The sequence below is a fragment of the Triticum dicoccoides genome, chromosome 1B (assembly GCF_002162155.2).
Source record: "Triticum dicoccoides isolate Atlit2015 ecotype Zavitan chromosome 1B, WEW_v2.0, whole genome shotgun sequence".
Lineage (NCBI taxonomy): Eukaryota > Viridiplantae > Streptophyta > Magnoliopsida > Poales > Poaceae > Triticum > Triticum dicoccoides.
The window spans coordinates 234,489,633-234,501,744 of NC_041381.1; positions in this window are offsets into that span (position 1 = coordinate 234,489,633).

Below are 12,112 nucleotides of genomic sequence, written 5' to 3' on the forward strand. Positions count from 1 at the left end.
CCTGGCCTCCTCTATATAAGCCACCCCCCTCCACTGGTAGAAGGGTTCGCACCCCTTTAACTCATATATACATAAACAAGTCGACCGCCTCCGGGCTCCGAGACGTAGGGCTTTTACTTCCTCAGAGAAGGGCCTGAACTCGTTAAACACTCGTGTGTACAACTACTCCATAGCTAGGATCTTGCCTCTCCATACCTACCCCCCATTCTACTGTCAGACTTAGAACCACGACAGTTGGCGCCCACCTTGGGGCATGGCGTCTATCGAACCATGATGCAAATGGTTTAATTTCTTCGATCTTCGTTCGTCGATCAACAATCCTCAATGGAGGGTTTGATCTAGGATGTTCCAGACATCACTCCATCCACAGAAGAGACATGACACTCTTCGTACAGAGGGATCGGGAAGTCCCATTCCATACTATCTTGTTCTTTACAATCTACCATTAATCTAATATTTGTTTGTTTTTCTTCTGTATGCACACGAGCTCATACAAAAGAATGCCTACCTTTGTACCAATTGGTGGCTTGGTTCCCGGACGATGAAGCGCCGTTGTCCGCATGTCGTCATCTCCGGCCTCGTCTGTGAACGCCGTCGCCGATCGCCCACACACGCACAACCGCTAACGCTGTGCCTGGCTCTTCGGCCTGCGGAGCACGACGACCGGCGGTCGGTCTGGCTCCTCGGGCGACGAGGCCCGGCTGCCGGCACTCGGCCCAGATCCGCGGGTGTTTAAGTGCGACTCTGACGGCGCACGGCTCCGGCTCCTCGAGCAGTGAAACGCAACCACAAGTTCGCACCCGCCTCGCCCTTTGCTGTGCCGGTCCATGACTCTCGCGCCTGGACTACAGCCAGCTGCTTATCCTCCTCATCGCCACCTCTCTGACTGCCGTCAGATTCTGGCCTGACCAGTTTCCGTCGTGGCGGAGCTCTCCTCCGGGCTGGCTCTATGACTTTCCTTCTAACCTTAATTACCTTTCCATTTATTCTTTCTTAACTGCCGCTAATTAAAGCCTCCTGCATGCAGGGGTTAAATGGCCGTGGGAAAGGGAAACTTCCCTTACATGCACAAATGGTAAGGCATCTTGCCTAATTACCGCTAACTAACCACTCCTGCATGCACGTACATGTCCTGGACGTGGGCAACTCCTTCAAGGCATCCTAATGTCTTCCTTGTCTTTCTTGTGGTCCCGGTCGGCGGTCCGGCTCCTCGAGCAGAGACACGCAGCAACCAACTGCGTGGGATTCCTCCGCCGAGTCAGCTGATCAACGGCTCCCGCCGCGGAGACGCGTCCGATTGGGTGCTGCTCAGCAGTGACTCTCATGTTGGCAGCGGAGGCTGGCCGTATCCCCGGCCCCGGACGCGCGACGGTTCGTCTCTCCTGCATAGGTACTCGGTCGCAGACTGGCGACGGCTCCCATGGTAGAGTCACGGGCTCGACGAGGCACGGCAACCAGCAGCTCTACTCCCCCATCAACATCAACACTTGGCCGTGGGCTGAGCGTTCGTGAAACTAGCGTACAACCCGGGTCCCCCGAGCAACAAAGCGTAGCAGCCGGCAACGCTGCTCCATCCACCGGGGTAGGTTGCAAGGCGCGTCCGACTCGACGACCTCTCCCTCAGGCGTCGACTGCCTGACGCAGCGCGGGCACACGGTGACTCTTTTCTCCACCCAACTGCTTGACCGCGGCCTCCATGGCGGAGCTCCAGCACTGGCCATGGCCCCGCAGGCGGTGGCTCCTCCAGTCAGCAGCGTGATGATTCCCTCCGCGATGAAGCGCAGACCGAACATGACGCGAGCGTAGGCGCCGATCTGTGTCCCCGGCCCAGACACGGCGGCCTCCACGGCACCGACACATCGGATTCCGGCGTTGCGACACACTCCCCTCACCGACGAAGGTTACTCGCCAGATGGAGAGGTTCTTCTGATCACAACTGATTCAGTCGGACGGGGACTTTGTCACACCCTAGCTAGCTCATGCATTAGAGTGTTGCATCATGTCTATTTTTTCCCAACAGAAACTTGAAATGGGGATGACAGAACCCCCAGCCCCCTCTGAAACCAAGTAGGGTTTACTAAAAATATTTTCAATGAACCTGAAATGCCCTTCTAAAATGTCCATCATTTTTGTCTTGGTTCAGAACCTCTGCCAAAAGTGATGCACAGTTTTTCCAGGTCATCCTAAGGTCATTGAATAATTCAGAAGTATTTGAGTTTGGGCATTTAAATTATATAAAATATTTCAAATGCCCAAATATTCCCAAACTAAAATGTTTCATGTTGGAAATATTCCAACTATGGACCAGGAGCAGTTTGGTGAATTTTGGAACTGTTTAAGTATTTTTTAAAAACTCCACAAAGTTGCAAAAAAAATAAAAAAAGAAAAACAGGAAGAAAACCTTACCTGGCGCCTACTAACCGGCCCACCTGCCGGCCCAGCCCAGCTGCCGCGCCAGCGAGCTGCTTGGCTCGGCCAGGCAGGCAGGCAGGTGCTCGGCGGCGATCACCACATGGGTGCCACGCACCTGGTCGTCACCTCGCCGCTCCCCTCGTCCAGCTGATGATGGGGATCGATCCCCCTCTCTCCCCCGAACCCTGCAGACATCTCCTCTCCTCCCCAGCTCCTCCCCCTCGCGCTCCCCAGCCATGGCCGACGCCACCGCCGCCGCCCCATCGCCGTAGTCACGCTCCCTGCCGTCCGTGCTCCGTCTCGCCGTGTCTAGGAGCTCCGCCGCCATCCTCTTCGTCGAGCTAGCCGAGCCCCGCGTGCTCGTGTGGCCCGAGTCCACCGCACCAACTTCGCCCGAGTCCGCCATCGCCGGAGATCCCCTTCAACGCCGTCGCCGCATCAGTCCGTCCCCGACCCCGCCGGTTGCCTCCACGAGTGCCCTGTGAGCCTAGCTACCTCCCCTTCCCTTCCTCTCTCGCCCCCGAGCTGTGTAGCAACCGCACGAAGATCACCCGCACGCATCGCCGTGGAGATCGTCGCCGACGTGCTCCCGGCCATCCTCCGGTCACCTCTCGGTGTCCATCGCGCTCACCACGTCGCGTAGGGTCTAACCATACACTCCCCGCACCTCACCGCACACCCTAGCCCCGAGTTCGCCTCCACCCGAACTCCGGCGGCCGCCTAGGTCGTCGCCGGTGCCGATTGCGGCCACCCCGACCCCAACTAACTCCACCAAGAGCTGCGGTTTGTCCCCAGCTCCACTTAGATGCCTTCTGCGACCCATTTGGTGGCCGGAACGGACAAAATCACTTCCGCCGCCGCGTCGGGCTCGCTGGCGGCTAAATGCCGATGCAGCCGACTTGACTTTGACCATGGGTGGGCCCTGGTTGACTCTGTTGAGTCAATGACAGGTGGGGCCCAACCCTGTTAACTAATCCGGTTTAGTTCTAATTAATTTTTAGCTAAACTAATTGCACTGACACCCTGGACCCACTGGTCAGTTTGACCTGGACCGGCCTGTTGACCTGCTGAGGTCAGCATGACATCATGCTGACGCAGTAATCCTTTTCTGGAAATAAAATAAATTTAGAATGATTTATAAATTCCAGAAAATCCCCCAAACTTCAAAAAATCATAGTAAATCAACCATAGCTCCAAATGCAAAGTATTATATATGAAAAATGATCAGAAAAATCCAACCTATCCATCTGTACTGGTTTCATGCATGTTTAAACAAGCTAACCTACTGTTTATTGCAGAACAAGTTAAAGCACCTTAAATGACCATATATGAGTTTGGAAATTGAATCTTTGGTTCAAAATGGTTCAAACCCATCTGGTCTTAGTTGCATTAGCCCAATACACTCATTTTGCCATGTTTCATGCATGCATCATATTGTTGCATATTGTTTGGTGATGTTTGCGTATCGGTGCTCTTTGCGGCAGGTTCTGTCTCCGAGGAGTACCATGATTACCCTAACGATGAACAATATCAGTGCATCGACCCACCAGGCAAGCAACCAACCATTTGATCATATCGATACAATCCCATGTTCTCGCTCCTGCTCTCTTTTACTACATTAAGACAACGCGTTCAAACTGTTGTGTGCTACGGTAGTTGAACCCATTTCCTCTGCATGACCTGTCATTGCCACAGTAACTAGATGAAACCCACTAGCATGTGTAGGAGTTGTTTGAGCCATATGTATGTGTTGTTCCTACCTTGCTATGCCTGCTATGCTTAGAGTCGTGTCAGGTCTAATTCATCTGGGTGATGGGCTAGAGTGAAATGATCATGCCGGTAATGAGAGTGATGTGGTGAACACGATTTGGTAAAGGTATCGATGAGAGGCCATGTAGGAGTACATGGTGGGTTGTTTCATTGAAGCCGACCTTAAGCACTGAGATCTGTATGTGTGATTTAAGATATAGCTACTACCATGCATTGGGCCCTGAAATATGACCCCACTCGACTTCTTATTCACCCTAGTCCTCTGTCCAGGAGTTGCAAGTAGTTTCTGGTGTTTGTAGCCTACTGGAGGCCGTGGACAGCGCTGACCGTAGGGGTGGGCTGTGATGCGGTAGGTATGTGGCACGGTGTACCGGATAACCGTTAGGTATCTCGGGAACCCTGTACACATCGTTCGGGGCCGTATGGGAAACCTCGGCCGGACTCCCTGCGGATGGAACCTGGATAGGCGATAAACCTGGACTAGAGACTTAGGTGTTTAGGTAGGTCGTGGTCTACACCCACGTCGGCTTTCGCTTGAAGTCTGCCGAGCACATGTCGTGTGCAGACACTAAGTTGTGGAAACATGTATGAAGAAGTACACCCCTGCAGGGTTAACATTATCTATTCGAATAGCCGCGTCCGCGGTAAAGGACTACTTGGTTGCCTATATAGTTCATAGACAAGTAAATGGATACTACTAAAAATCTCAAGATAAGCGTGAGTGCCGAGGATGGCTCTTCCGTAGGATGACGGAGGTGGATCCTCGGTGGTGTAATGAAGTGGTGAGTAGTGGACTCGTGTGCGCAAAACCATTTCAAGTTGGTGTATCGTAGGATAACTTAGCCAAGAGTCAAAGCTGGCTTGCTGCAATAACCCCACCAACCCTTCTTGATAATGTGCATGTATGTAGGATCTGATGTAAGTCTTGCTGAGTACCTTTGTACTCATGTTGCCTTAATTTACATTTTTTAGAAGATGCTGCAACCCCTTCTGATGGGTTCTTCGTAGACGTTGACATCGATGAGTAGACTGAGGCCCAGGTGGTGACCCTGAGCTTGTGAAGGACCACGTAGTATAGCCAGGCTTTTCCAAGCCTCTTTTATTTTACTAGTTGTCTGTACTCAGACAAGTTACTTCCGCTGTTGGCTTGTATGTCTGTATGACTTGAATGCTGGGTCGTGTGACCCATACTTGTGTGTATGATATGTATGGCTCTCTGAGCCTTAAATAAAGTACTTGTGTTGTAGAGTCATGTTGTGATGCCTTGTTGTATTGCACATATCGAGCATATTGTGTGTCTGATTGAAATGCTTGGTATGTGTGGGATCTGACTATCTAGTTATTTATTCTTAGTAGCCTCTCTTACCGGGAAATGTCTCCTAGTGTTTCCACTGAGCCTTGGTAGCTTGCTACTGCTCCGGAACACTTAGGCTGGCCGGCATGTGTCCTTCTTCGTTCCTGTGTCTGTCCCTTCAGGGAAATGTCACGCGATGGATACCGGAGTCCTGTTAGCCCGCTACAGCCCGGTTTACCGGAATCCTGCTAGCCCAGTGCTATAGCCCGGATTCACTTGCTGATGACCGACACGTTCGATGCTGGGTCACGGATGCCTGTCCCTGTAAGTCTGTGCCACTTTGGGTTTACGACTAGCCATGTCAGCCCGGGCTCTTTACCATATGGATGCTAGCGACACTATCATATACGTGTGCCAAAAGGCGCAAACGGTCCCGGGCAAAGGTAAGACGACACCTGTGGGAATACCGTGTGTGAGGCCCCAAAGTGATATGAGGTGTTACATGCTAGATCGATGTGGCATCGAGTCGGGGTCCTGACAGCGTTGGTATCAGAGCCGGACTGCCTGTAGGTTCTCCAAGCCAAACTGGTCGATGTTGAGTCTAGAAATTCTTTAGTTATATATAGGGGAATTGTTTGTGGGATGGAACGTAAGGCTCTTTTTACTCCTTTATCTGATAACATTCTGATCTGAGTCAGTCTATTCTTCTACCGTGGGTTAAGGACTAGGATCCCTCCTCTCTATCAGGTTCACGTGTTACTAATCAGTAGTACCTTATAGGTTTGATGGTTACAAGCCTAGTTCAGTTCTACTACCTAATATGTGCTAAGATGGACCCAGAACCTTGATATGATGTTGTTGAGTGTCTATGCAATTCTTGTCAAATGCCTCAAAATCCTTTTTGAGCATTTACAGCCGTTATGCTGTCCAATTTCTGCTAGGAATCTTAATGTCTTGTGTTTATCATGTTCCAGATGGCGACCCGTCCTCAGAATCAAGTGGTTCGTTTGACTCAATGTCTAGATGTACCCAGCCATACTGCTATGTTGGTCAGGGTAATGACTGAGGCTGGATACCATTGGTATCCTGACTACACGGTCGAAGAGCAATTCCGAGACTTTAATCAAAGTCAATATCTTTGCACTGTCAGGATATTTCCATCTTATCCTGGATCTACCGAGCCCCTCCACTGCTCCTATGGACTCGGGGTTACTATTGAGATGGCTGTGCAGGATGCTGCCTACTCTATGATGACCATCATGCGAGTCAGGACAAGCCTATTTCGGGACTCTGACTTCCGGTATATGCCAGCATCACTTCCGGGAGCACAAGGGTATCTCCAGGCTATCTATGCTGACTCCACTCAGGAGGATTCACGGACCCGCACCACTGCACAGTTGCTTGAAGACAAGGACCGTGAAAATCGGGCCTTGAGGTTAGAGCTTTTCAATACCCGTGCTGATCATTGGGCCACTTTGACTCGGTTTGCACCGGCTGTGCAAGCGGGATATATGGATATGCGAGATCTCTATCCTGTGAGATCTGCTCTGCCAGACATGATGGATTGGCGTGATGTAGGAGGCGTCACCCCACCTCGTGGTCCCCGTAGGCCACCGTTTATTGGTCCAAGACCTCATCCTAGCCCCTATGGTCCACACGCTCCACGGGACCGACTGTTTCCGGATGATCACGTTGAGCTTCCAGGCTATGGAGGTGACTTCTATGAAGACTACTACGGAGCTGTCTGAGTTAGTAGTAGTATCACTAGTATCGTACTAGTTGTATTGTCCACCGTCCTGCGTGACTCGTGGGATATGACTTAGATTGTACCGCCTTCCGGAGGTGTAGAAAAATAATGTATAGGAGCTCGGAATGCCTCCGATGAGATGTAATCCTAATTTCACCGTAGCAGTACTTTGTTTGGTTCTGTACTAAACCTTGTATGGTGTGTATGACGATGGAATAAAAGAAGCAGTTTCTGTATCTACCATGTCATACGGATGATCATCTTACATTCCAAGTTATCCATTACATTCTACATTTCTATGTCAGAATCCTATCATCCTGGACTAAATCATTGTCTTGTTTTTCCTAGGATGGTTAACACCCGCACCAACCCTGCTCCCCCAGAGCAGGCCGAAGGCAGCAGAGTTGGGGGAACAAACCTGCCTCCACCGCCCTCTCTGGCCGAAGTTATGCTGGAAGCCGAGAGAAACAAGCGGGAGACTAACCGTTTGTTGGAGCGCATCGAGCAAAACATAGCACACCATCAGAGGAATAACTTGGTGTCACTCAGTGATTTCATCAAGTTACATCCACCCACTTTCCACCACTCCGTCGAGCCTCTCGACGCTGATGACTGGCTTCGCAGTATTACTCACAAACTGCATTCTGCACTAGTAGCTGAGGCTGATAAGGTCACCTTTGCTGCATATCATCTTGAAGGCCCCGCCAGTCTCTGGTGGGAGAACTATGGAGCTATGCGCCCAGCGGGCCATGTCACTACTTGGGCTGAATTCAGCGAGGCTTTCCGTGAACATAACATTCCGGAGGGTCTCATGGACCGTAAACATGAAGAGTTCTGCAGTTTCACTCAAGGCCGACTCTCTGTGGATGCTTACAGCAGGGAGTTCGGTAACCTTGCACGATATGCAACTGAGGAAGTCTCTACTGATGCCAAGAAGCAAGCAAAGTTTCATAAGGGACTTAGTCCTGAGCTACGCCGCGACCTCCGTCTGCATGAGTGTACATCTTTTCAGAAGCTTGTTAACAAAGCCATCAGTGCTGAGTCTGGTCAGACCGATTATGAAGCAACACGCAAGCATGGCCGTGACATGGGTTCCTCATCCGGTATTGGTCCTCAGAAGCGCCGCGTGTGGGTGCCTAACACTGCCCTGCCACCCAGTTTCACGCCGAGGCCATCCTTCCAGGCGCCTCGCCCCGCTCAACAGTTTACACCAGCCAAGCCCTATGGTGGTCCAACCAACAATGCTCCTCCACGTACCAGCTCTGTGACTTGCTTTAAGTGTGGGGAATCGGGCCACTATCTGCGCAAGTGTCCCCACACGAACCCCAACCAATCTGGAAAAGCTGTTGGCCGTGGCAAGCCGACAGGAAAAGTGTTCTACGCCAAGCCGGCCACCGCTGCACATGGCCATGTCAACTGTATCTCTGCCGAAGAAGCTCAAGAGGATCCCAACGTTGTTCTTGGTACGCTCCTTGTTAATTGCCACCCGGCATCTGTTCTTTTCGATACAGGAGCATCTCATTCATTTATATCCGAGAGCTATGCTCGTCTGCATAACACCACATTCTGTGAGATGCCCACCTCTATAGTAATTCAAACCCCGGGATCCAAATGGCAAACTTCTAGAGTAATCCACGGGAATGAAATTCAAGTCGATAGACTTGTTTTCCTCGCATCTTCGATAGCCCTCAAATCTTCGGATATTAATATCATTTTGGGCATGGACTGGATGTCATCCCATCATGCTAAAATTGATTGTTTCTCTAGGACTGTTCAACTCACACATACTTCGGGAAAGATAGTCAATGTCTTGGCCCGGGTAGCCAAGCGACAGCTATATTCTCTTAACGCCAGTCCCCTTCCAGACCTCGAAGACATCCCGATAGTCCCTGACTTTCCGGATGTCTTCCTAGAGGAATTGCCAGGTGTTCCACCTGACAGAGATGTTGAGTTCGTGATAGATCTCATTCCAGGAACTGTCCGGATTGCTAGAAGACCCTATAAGATGGCACCACTAGAACTCGCCGAGCTTAAGAAACAACTCGATGAGTCCTTGAAAAAGGGTTTCATCCGACCTAGTTCGTCTCCATGGGCTTGCCCCGTCCTCTTCGTCAAGAAGAAGGATGGTACGGATCGGATGGTTGTAGATTATCGACCAGTCAACCTGGTCACAATCAAGAACAAATATCCGCTCCCCAGGATCATTGACCTGTATGATCAGCTCACTGGATCCTCAATCTTCTCTAAAATGGATTTGAGGTTGGGCTACCATCAAATCAAAATCCGGAACGGGGACATTCCTAAAACGGCCTTTGTTACTCGTTATGGCCAATACGAGTACACCGTCATGTCCTTCGGTTTAACCAACGCTCCAGCCACCTTTTCTCGGTTAATGAACTCAATCTTCATGGAGTATTTGGATAAATTCGTCATGGTTTACCTCGATGATATACTCATCTACTCCAAGAACGAGGAAGAACATGCCGAACATCTAAGGCTAGTGTTGATGAAACTTCGAGAGCATCGCCTTTATGCCAAATTTTCTAAATGCGAATTCTGGTTACCAGAAGTGACCTATCTAGGACATGTAATTTCTGGTAAAGGTATTGTTGTTAATCCCGAGCGAGTTCAAGCCGTCCTTAATTGGACTCCACCTAAATCGGTCAAGCAAGTTCGGAGTTTCCTTGGCTTGGCGAGCTATTGTCGTCGCTTTGTCGAGAACTTCTCCAAAGTTGCCAAACCTCTAACTGAACTCCTCAAGAAAGATAAAAAGTTCGAGTGGACTCCACAATGTGAGCACAGCTTTCAGGAACTGAAAAGACGCCTGACATCTGCTCCTGTATTGGTACCACCAGATTTCTCTAAGGACTTTGTTATCTATTGCGACGCCTCGTGACAAGGACTAGGTTGCATTCTCATGAAAGATCGACACGTAATTGCTTACGCTTCACGGCAATTACACCCACATGAGGAGAATTATCCTACTCACGATCTAGAGCTTGCAGCTGTAGTCTATGCACTTAAAAACCTGGCGACATTACCTCATCGGTAATCGTTGCGAAATCTTCACCGATCACCAAAGTCTGAAGTACATCTTCACCCAACCGGATTTGAATCTCAGGCAAAGATGTTGGGTTGAGTTGATTACGGATTTCGACTTAGGGATAACTTACACCCCAGGAAAGGCCAACATCATGGCTAATGCACTAGGTCGTAAATCTTATTGTAACAATCTGATGTTACAACAAAGTTAACCGCTTCTCCATGAGGAATTTCGGAAGCTCAACCTTCACATTGTTCCTCAAGGATTCCTTTCCACCTTGGTGGCGAAACCTACTCTTACGGATCAAATCATTGCTGCCCAAAAGCGAGATAAAGGAATATCTAGGATCAAGGAGAACATTGCTAGCCGAGGTGCTAGGTGTTTCTCCACAAATGATCATGGTGTTGTGTTCTTTGAGAACCGTTTAGTGGTTCCCAAGAACCAGCATCTACGGCAGTTGATCCTTAAGGAGGCTCATGAATCTCCTCTCACCATTCATCCCGGTAGTACTAAGATGTATCAGGACCTACGCCGGAGGTTCTGGTGGACTAGGATGAAGAGAGACATTGCTCAGTTTGTTGCTAGCTGCGACGTCTGTCGTCGTGTAAAAGCAGAGCATCAACGGCCTGCTGGCACCCTTCAACCCTTAGCTATTCCTGAATGGAAATGGGACAAAATTGGTATGGATTTCATTACCGGTTTTCCCAGGACCAAGAGAGGGAATAACGCTATCTTCGTCGTTGTCGATCGTCTTTCCAAAGTAGCCCATTTCTTACCTATTCGCGAGAGTATAACCGCTAGTCAATTAGCAGACTTATACATCTCCCGAATAATGTCTCTCCATGGTGTTCCACTAGAAATTAACTCGGATCGAGGAAGTCTTTTCACCTCTCGATTTTGGGGAAGTTTCCAAAATGCTATGGGAACCCGCCTTTCCGTCAGCACTGCTTTTCACCCTCAATCAAGTGGTCAAGTAGAACGTGTCAACCAGATTCTAGAAGACATGCTTCGAGCTTCTGTTATCTCATTCGGAATGGATTGGGAGAAATGCCTTCCATTTGCCGAATTTGCTTATAACAACAGCTATCAATCTAGCTTGGGTAAAGCCCCTTTTGAAGTTCTCTATGGACGAAGGTGTCGAACGCCTCTTAACTGGTCAGAAACCGGGGAAAGACAATTCTTTGGCCCGGACATGATCCAGGAAGCAGAAGAGCAGGTTCGTATTATTCGTGAAAAGTTGAAAACAGCTCAATCTCGTCAAAAGAGTCAATACGACCGAAAACATAAGGCTATGACCTTTGAGGTTGACGAGAAGGCTTACCTTCGGGTTACTCCTCTAAAGGGAACCCATCGCTTCGGTATCAAGGGCAAATTGGCTCCTTGTTACATCGGACCTTTTCGCATTCTTGCTAAACGAGGAGAAGTTGCCTACCAATTGGAACTACCTCCGCACCTCTCTAGAGTTCACGATGTCTTCCACGTTTCTCAACTCAGGCGTTGCTTCTCGGATCCTATCCGTGGAGTGGACCACGAAACGCTTGATCTTCAAGATAACCTCACGTATCGAGAGTACCCCGTTCGTATCCCCGATCAAGCCGAGCGTACCACTCGACGTCATAATATCAAGTTTCTCAAGGTTCAATGGTCGCACCATTCTGAGAAGGAAGCAACTTGGGAAAGGGAGGATCATCTTCGACTTGAGTACCCCGCCTTCTTTCCGGAGGAACCTAAATCTCGGGACGAGATTCTTTTGAGTGGGGGTGAGTTGTCACACCCTAGCTAGCTCATGCATTAGAGTGTTGCATCATGTCTATTTTTCTCAACAGAAACTTGAAATGGGGATGAC